This window comes from Octopus bimaculoides, chromosome 18 (genome assembly GCF_001194135.2).
Source record: "Octopus bimaculoides isolate UCB-OBI-ISO-001 chromosome 18, ASM119413v2, whole genome shotgun sequence".
Taxonomy (NCBI): Eukaryota; Metazoa; Mollusca; class Cephalopoda; order Octopoda; family Octopodidae; genus Octopus; species Octopus bimaculoides.
The window spans coordinates 20470535-20478132 of NC_068998.1; the positions used below are offsets into that span (position 1 = coordinate 20470535).

The 7598-nt window shown below is 37.6% G+C and overlaps 1 long non-coding RNA gene across 2 annotated transcripts in view; it reads right to left on the minus strand.

Annotated features, from left to right (window-relative positions):
* LOC128249862 (uncharacterized) overlaps positions 1-7598 on the minus strand; it is a 17418-nt gene that overhangs the window by 7123 nt on the left and 2697 nt on the right. The window contains exons 2-3 of one of the 2 annotated variants that reach the window (XR_008265984.1): positions 6917-6994; positions 5092-5599 (exon numbers count right to left, since the gene is read on the minus strand). This is a non-coding gene — a long non-coding RNA (uncharacterized LOC128249862). The remainder of the gene's footprint in view (positions 1-5091; positions 5600-6916; positions 6995-7598) is intronic. The other variant, XR_008265985.1, reaches the window with a different exon arrangement.

Consider the following 7598-nt stretch of genomic DNA (forward strand, 5'->3'; position numbering starts at 1 on the left):
GGCTTGTCCCCAATCTCCTTCAATTTTAGGCCTTTATTATTATTATTATTATTGAATTCGAGTCCTACCACGATTATCATCTTTACCTTTCATTCTTCCCAAGTTGATAAAAAGGGTACGAGTCAAATTAAGGGATCAGTTTAATCGACTAACTCCTCCCTTCAAAACTGTGGTTGTGTGCCAATCTTAGAAATTCTCTCTCTGGGGTTTACTTGTTTTTTTATTTTATTTTATACCTCCTGTATGAATAAAATAAATAAAATATAGTCATTATTATACATCTGTTCTCTACAATGTTCAAGCTGTGTGGCACTATTTGAGAAATCATTGTTAAGGTGATAGAATACCTTGCATGTCTAGTTATATTTCTTTGTTTTCAGTTCAAAACCCACTAGCTGGCTATTAAAATAAAACACCACCTATGTGCTGAAGTTGATATAATCTAATGCCTTCCTCCGGTCTCCACTTTGTAACATTGTGACAGTATTAGAAATAATAATCTTTTCAAATCTAATGTAGGCATAATGCCTGTAGCCGTTTACATAAACTCCAGTATTTGACTGGTACTTGATTTCATCGACCCCGAAAATATGAAAGGCAAAGTCAACCTCGGCGGGATTTCAACTCAGCACGTAGAGCCGGAAGAAATGCCGCTAAGTAAACATTTAGTCCAACGCGCTAACAATTCTGCCAGCTCGACGCCTTAACGTTAGAAATAATAATAAAGAGGGAAGAAAATAAGCAGAACCATTAGAGCATTGGACAAAATGTTCTGATTCTTTATATTCTGAGTTCAAATCCCTGATACGGTCAACTTTGCTTTTTTCATCTTTCTGAGTTGAATACCAGTTAAGTACTTGGGTAAACACAGTTAAGAGAGATTTGGCTTATCTTTTTAGGCGGTCAGTCAAACAGAATTAAATGCTTGGCAGTATTTAGACTCATCCTTGTACAATCCGAGTCAAAATCCTGTTGGGTTTGATAAGCACTAGACGAGTAATTTAGGGTTGTATAATCAAGCATTTATCTTCTTTTCATCGCGCCTTGTGAAAAAGCAATATTATAATCATTATCTCATCGCCTCTGTCAATCGAAGCAGGTGGTTATCAAAAGGGAACTCATAAAATTACCCACACCCACAACTTCAGTCAGAATTATTGCTTTATTTTTATACGTATTTATTTTGATAGAAATTGATATGGAAACCTCTATTTGAATTCGTTCACCTTCCAGCCCCCCTTAGTCACTGTTTCTTTCCTCACCCTTCTTCCGTTGCAACTATCTCCATAACTTGAATACTTTCACTTGTGCAAAGAAATGAGCCAGCCATAGTTGCTGCTATGCAATCAAGTCTTCACTGAAGGCTGGGTGTTTTGTTTATTATCCTAGACTGCTGCTATAACTACTATTACCATTAGAGTGGTGATTGTGATAGCAGAGAGACAGAAAAAACGCTGATTGTCTGGACGGAGGCCTTACTACAAATCCACTCCTATTATAATACTCCCGTGTACTGACATTCAAGTCCCTCCTGGGTCGATAACATAACTACAGGTAATATTCTGTCGACGTCATCATCAACGATCCAGTTAACACACATACAAACCTTCCACAAAAATGAGGCTTTTGGATAGACTAGCGGGGTGGAGACTGCTAAATTGTAAAGCGAAAATAAAGAAACGAAATCGTTATCTCTCTCTTTCACACACACACACTAACTTAAACCTCGCCCTAATCACACACCCTTCCTCCAACCCAACTGTCTGTGCCAGCCCACGTATGCTAACATACGTCACTCCTCCTCCTCCTCTTTCTCCCCTCCTTCTTCGTCTCTTTTTATTCTCCACCCTCCTCCTTTTTCTCTTTCTTCTGTCTCATTCTCTTGTAGCTGCTGCTGTTGCATTAGTGTTGCCGCTAGTAAGTCATGGCATGTGGTGGTGGTGGCGGCGGCAGTGGTATTATGATGATGATGATGAGGGGCTCTGGTTAAAAAACAAAACAAGAACAGAAAAAGAGAACCCGTTGTTTTCTACTCTCACAAACGGGCACTTTTCACCCTCTTCTTATTACTCGTTAATTCTACGCGCTCTATCTCTTTCCCCCTCCCCTCTCTCCTTCTCTCTCTCTCTCTCTCTCTCTCTCCCACCTTGGATCCAGTTTCCTAGCACCGGAGATGAAGGTAGTTTTCCAGCAATACTACTTCAATAACTGCAAACTAATACCGCCAGCATCAACAGTAGTACACGTAGTGCTACTGCATTTGGCAGCAGCAGCAGCAGTAGTAGTAGTAGTGGTAGCAGCAGTAGTAGTGATGGTTAAATGGTGTTAGTAATAGCTGTAACAGTACAGATTGAGCTTACTATGTATGTAGCAGTTGTGATAGTAATAATACAAATAACACAACTACTAGTAGCAGTGGTGGTGTCGGTGGTGGTTAATGATTTTAGTAATAGCTGTAGCAGTACAAGCAGTGCTTATTGTGTGTGGTAGTATTTATAGTACTAACAACACACAGCTAATTGTAATAGTACTACTGGTTGTAGAAGTGGTATTATTATTATTATTAGTAGTAGTAGTAGTTCTACATAGATCTCTCACCTCATTCACAAATTTACTACTACTAGCTCTCATAATAAATTTTCAAAGGTGTGTGGTATATATGGTGGCTTCGCTAGCTCAATTTACATTATCTGCTTTGCGCCGGCGCACACCACACAGCGTCACTCCATCCCCACACCATATCATCATACCATACCGTTCCTTACCTGGACTGATTGCTAGTGTTGTTACGTTGCTAAGCTCTATCCAAGATTATTCTTCTCAGCTTAGAACTTGTAAACAAACCAATAAACATAAATCTAACAGCAAACGAGTTTCCTCTAAATTACTTTAATATAAGCTTTATATGTTTTGTGTGGATGTATGTATATTGTATGTAAATTATTGTTGCTGTTGGTGGAAGTGGTGGTGGAGGTGATAGTCTGCTAAGTCAAGTTAAATTGCATTACTGCTGTGTTTAGTTTTCGTCGCTCTTCATTTTTGGTTCAGATACTAACAGGATTAACTTATGAATTTTATTTGTCTGGAGATTGTAGAATAATTGCTTCTAATTTAGGTGCAAAACCTGCAATTTTCAAGGGAATTGCTTCTAATTAAGGAGCAAGACCAATAATTTTCAAAGGAGAGACTGGTTGATTAAATCGACCTAATTCTTGATGTACTTCATTTTAATAGTCTTGAAAAGATAAAAGGTAAAGTTGACCTCAGTGCGATTTGAACCCAGAATATAAAGAGCTGGAAGAAATACCATAGGGCCCCCTTTTTTTTTTCTTCTTTGCTGATGCTCTTATAGTTCTGCTGACTCCTTGTCTTTGGGGTTCTTGAAGTAATAACTAATCATGCAGGGAGTAGACCTTGGGTGGTAGGTGACATGCAGTAATTTAGATCCCAAGGCAGTATTACCTTTCATTTTTCCTTATTTGATAACTAGAAACAAGTCACATACTGGGTTGATGAACTCACCTGTACTTTCCCTCCAAAATTTGTGACCTTGTGCTAACATGAGCCATGGGTAACATGAACAGTAGAGTGCCATATATATATAATAGATATTCATATAAACCTTTTATGGTCATAGTTCTAATCTAGCCATGATTAACTTTGCCTTGCCTCCTTCTGGGGGATCAATGAGATAAGTACTAGTTAAGTACTGGTGCTTATTTAATTGACTACAACTTCTCCCCATGACTGTTTGGTCTTGTGTTTTAAATCAGTAATTTTTTACCATTATTAAGGTGGCGATCTAGCAGAATTGTTAACATGCTGGATGAAATGGTTAGCAGTATTTAGCCTGTTGCTACATTCTGAGTTCAAATCCCACCAAGGTCAACTTTACCTTTCATCCTTTTTGGGTGAATAAATTAAGTACCAGTGAAACACTGGCGTCGATGTAATCGACTAGTCCCCTCCCCCACAATTTCAGGCCTTGTGTTTATAGTAGAAAGGATTATTGATATTGTAAAGGTGGTGAGCTGGCAGAATTGTTAACATGCTGGACGAAATGTCTAGCAGTATTTTGCCTTGTCATTACGTTCTACGTTCAAATTCCACTAAGTTCAACTTTGACTTTCATCCTTTTGGGGGTAGATAAATTAAGTACCAGTGAAACACTGGGGTTCAGTGTAATCAACTAGTCCCCTCCCACCAAATTTCAGGCCTTTAGTAGAAAGGATTATTATTATGAAAATCAGCTGTGTCCTCCAAGTGGTTTTCTCTGCCATTTTGTATATACAGCATTACTTCGTTCATTGTACCCTTTGCTGATTTAAGAGAGTGTGTGATTTGAGGGAAATTGGCTGCTATTTTCCAGCAAATTGAATGACTGTGTAGAGGTCTTCTCTTGTTGTGAAGTAAAATTTATTATTATTATTAGTCCTAAATCAAAGGTGGTGGACTGACAGGACTATTAGCACGTGGGACAAAATTAGTAGCATTTTGGCTTGTCTTTATGTTCTGAGTTCAAATTCTGTCAAGGTTAACTTTGCCTTTCATTCTTTTGGTGTTGATGAAATAAGTACCAGTCATGAACTGGGGTTGATGTTATCAACTTCCCCTCCCCTCAAAATCTGCTGGTCCTATGCCAAAGTTTGAAACCATCACTTAGTGCTAGATCAGTGCTGTTCAAACAGAGCTATGAAGAAAGGTGTTCCACTTGTGACCATCTTGTCTTTTAGTATATCTGGAACAGTATAGTTCATTACATCTTTTGGTATGGTTTGATTTATGGGATATATATATATATATATAGAACCTTACTTGCTGAATGCTGCATTATCAGTATTCATAATGATAAGGATTGAAGGGAAATGGCTAGTAGAATAGGTAGAATTTACTTTTTGTTCTGGTGGTGGTGATGTGTCAATAAAACACCTATTAAATACTCAAATTAAGCTAATAGAATGTGCTTTTTAACAGATTGTCTTGCTTTATGCTAATGTTAGAAATTAATATATCTAGGTACAAAGAGTTGATATTACAAGGTGGCATCAAAAAGTCCCTAGACTAGTAATGTGTAATAAATAACATATTTACCTAAGTTTTAATCTCATCTCCTTCGAAATAGTCACCTTGTGCAGCAGTACACCAATCCCAGCATTCCTGCCACTTTTGGAATCCGATCTGGAAGTTGTTTTTCATATGCGAGTTGAGGACCTTCTGCAATTTGCTCTTGATCTTGACAATGGTGTTAAAACAGCAACCTTTGAGCTGCATTTTCATCTTTGGGAAGAGCTGGAAGTCTATAGGTGCTAAATCTGGCAAATAGGGCAGGTGTGGAACTGATACCATGTCATTTTTGGTGAGAAACTCACGACTGAGGAGAGCTTGGTGACAGGGTGCATTGTCATCATGAAGAAGCCAATTGTTGGTCCCATATGACAGACCAACAACGTCAGCAATGTTGTTGATTGTCTTCTGATGATCCTCGTGCACAAGCTGATGAATTTTTTCCACATTTCCAGGGTGATGCTTGTGGCTAGTCTTCCAGATTGCTCATCGGGGTTTGACTAAAATTCTTCAAAGTGGTTACACAGTCTAATGACTGAAACAAAGATGAAGATAAATCATTTATTAAAACAGATATAAACTCATAAAGTTTTGAAAGTGTTTTAGGTTATGTTGTATTTTTTTTTTGAGTTATCACATGTCTTCAAACTAATTTCCACCATGAATTGAAATCTGCCTGCACTAGTAATATTCTGAGGTTCATTCACTCAACTGTATCCCTCCTCTAAAAATTGGCTGAATGCCTTTTAGACTAAAATCAGAAAATTGTAATGATGATAGATATAGCCAAAACAATAAATAGATCATTGGAATATAGTCTTCACTTGATCTTGTTCCATATTTTATTGTTCGAGTTGAAATGTTGCCAAAGCCAGGTTTTGCCTTTTATCCCTGCAAGGTTGATAAAAATAAAAGATATTGGTCATATGCTATGATTGATTCAATTGACTACATTCCTTCGTAAAAACTAACCTTTTGCCCAATTAAGAAATAATGATTTCTCACATTGGAACATGGCCAAATAATTGTAAGAGGGGGTATAGTATATTGAATCAGTCCCAGTACATGACTGGTTGTTCTTCATATTTTGACTATTGTTTATTATTATTATTATTATTATTATTATTATTATTATTATTATTATTATTTATTGATTTGTGCTGTGGTACACACTGAGTAACTTTTTCAGGAATTTTGAAAAAAGTATCCATAAAACTAGTTTTTGACCATTGAATGGCTATGGGGGTCCACCAGAATAAAATAGTAATTAAAGAGGTCCATAGATAAAAAATGGTTGAGAACCCCTGATCTTGTGTATCATCCCACCTTTAGATCTACAATGTTTGTATTCAAAATCCATTACTATATGAAAGGTTTTTGTCTTGCAAGTTACTTGGTGACCCTTTCAGTGCAGGTGCCACTTAAAAAGCATCCAGTCCACACTGTAAAGTGGTTGGTGTTTGGAAGGGCATTTAGTTGTAAAAAACCTTGCCAAAACTGACCTTGCCTGTGCTTGTACCATGTAAAAAGTATTAAGTCCACTCTGCTGGGTGGTTGGTGTTAGGAAGGGCATCCAACTGTAAAAATCATGCCAAAACAGTTACAGAAGTCTGGTGCAGGCTTCTGCCTAGCTAGTTCCTGTCAAACCATCCCACTCCTGCCAGCATGGAAGGCAGACGTTAAACTATGATGATGATGATGATGATATGTTACCTATCCTTGGAAGATAGCTGAATTTCAGGCATGTAACATTGAGTGTTTCATCAAGAAATACTATGAAACAATATTTACAGCTTTTATGAAATGTTATAGTGGATTATGAATAAGTAGTGTAATACTTTGTAATGCTTACTCTGTTAACCATTTTTCTCTTTTAGAATTGACTGATAGTAAGATTTATTTCTTCAACAAGTAAACACCCATGCAAAATCTGCAGTGATAAATGTTCAGTTTTATAGTTAATTACTTGCAGAAAACTGTATATAAAGGGATTAAACCAAATATAATACATACATGTTCCTCTTAATCTTTTAATAAATGGTAAAATATACATACAATTTATATAAATGTACACAGTTTACATTTCAACTCAAAATGATATATCTAACAATGTCTAGCTCAGTTAAGAGTACTCCTGATGTGTTGGGCAATATGATATGCTTGAGAAGACCTGCTCTTCAAGTAAAACCAATATTGTAGCTTTAGCCAGTGCCCCCCGACTGGCTCCCATGCTGGTGGCACATAAAAAGCATCATCTTAATGTGGCTGACGCCAGGTCTGCCTGACTGGCTCCCGTGCCGGTGGCATGTAAAAGGCACCATCTGAACGTGATCGATGCCAGGCTCGCCTGACTGGCTCTTGTACCGGTGGCACGTAAAAGGCACCCACTACACTCTCGTGTAGAAACATTGCCAGATCAGATTGGAGCCTGGTGTAGCCGCTGTGTCTCCAGACCTCAGTCAAACCATTCAACCCATGCCAGCATGGAAAATCGACATTAAGCGATTATGATATATATATGTATATATGTATAT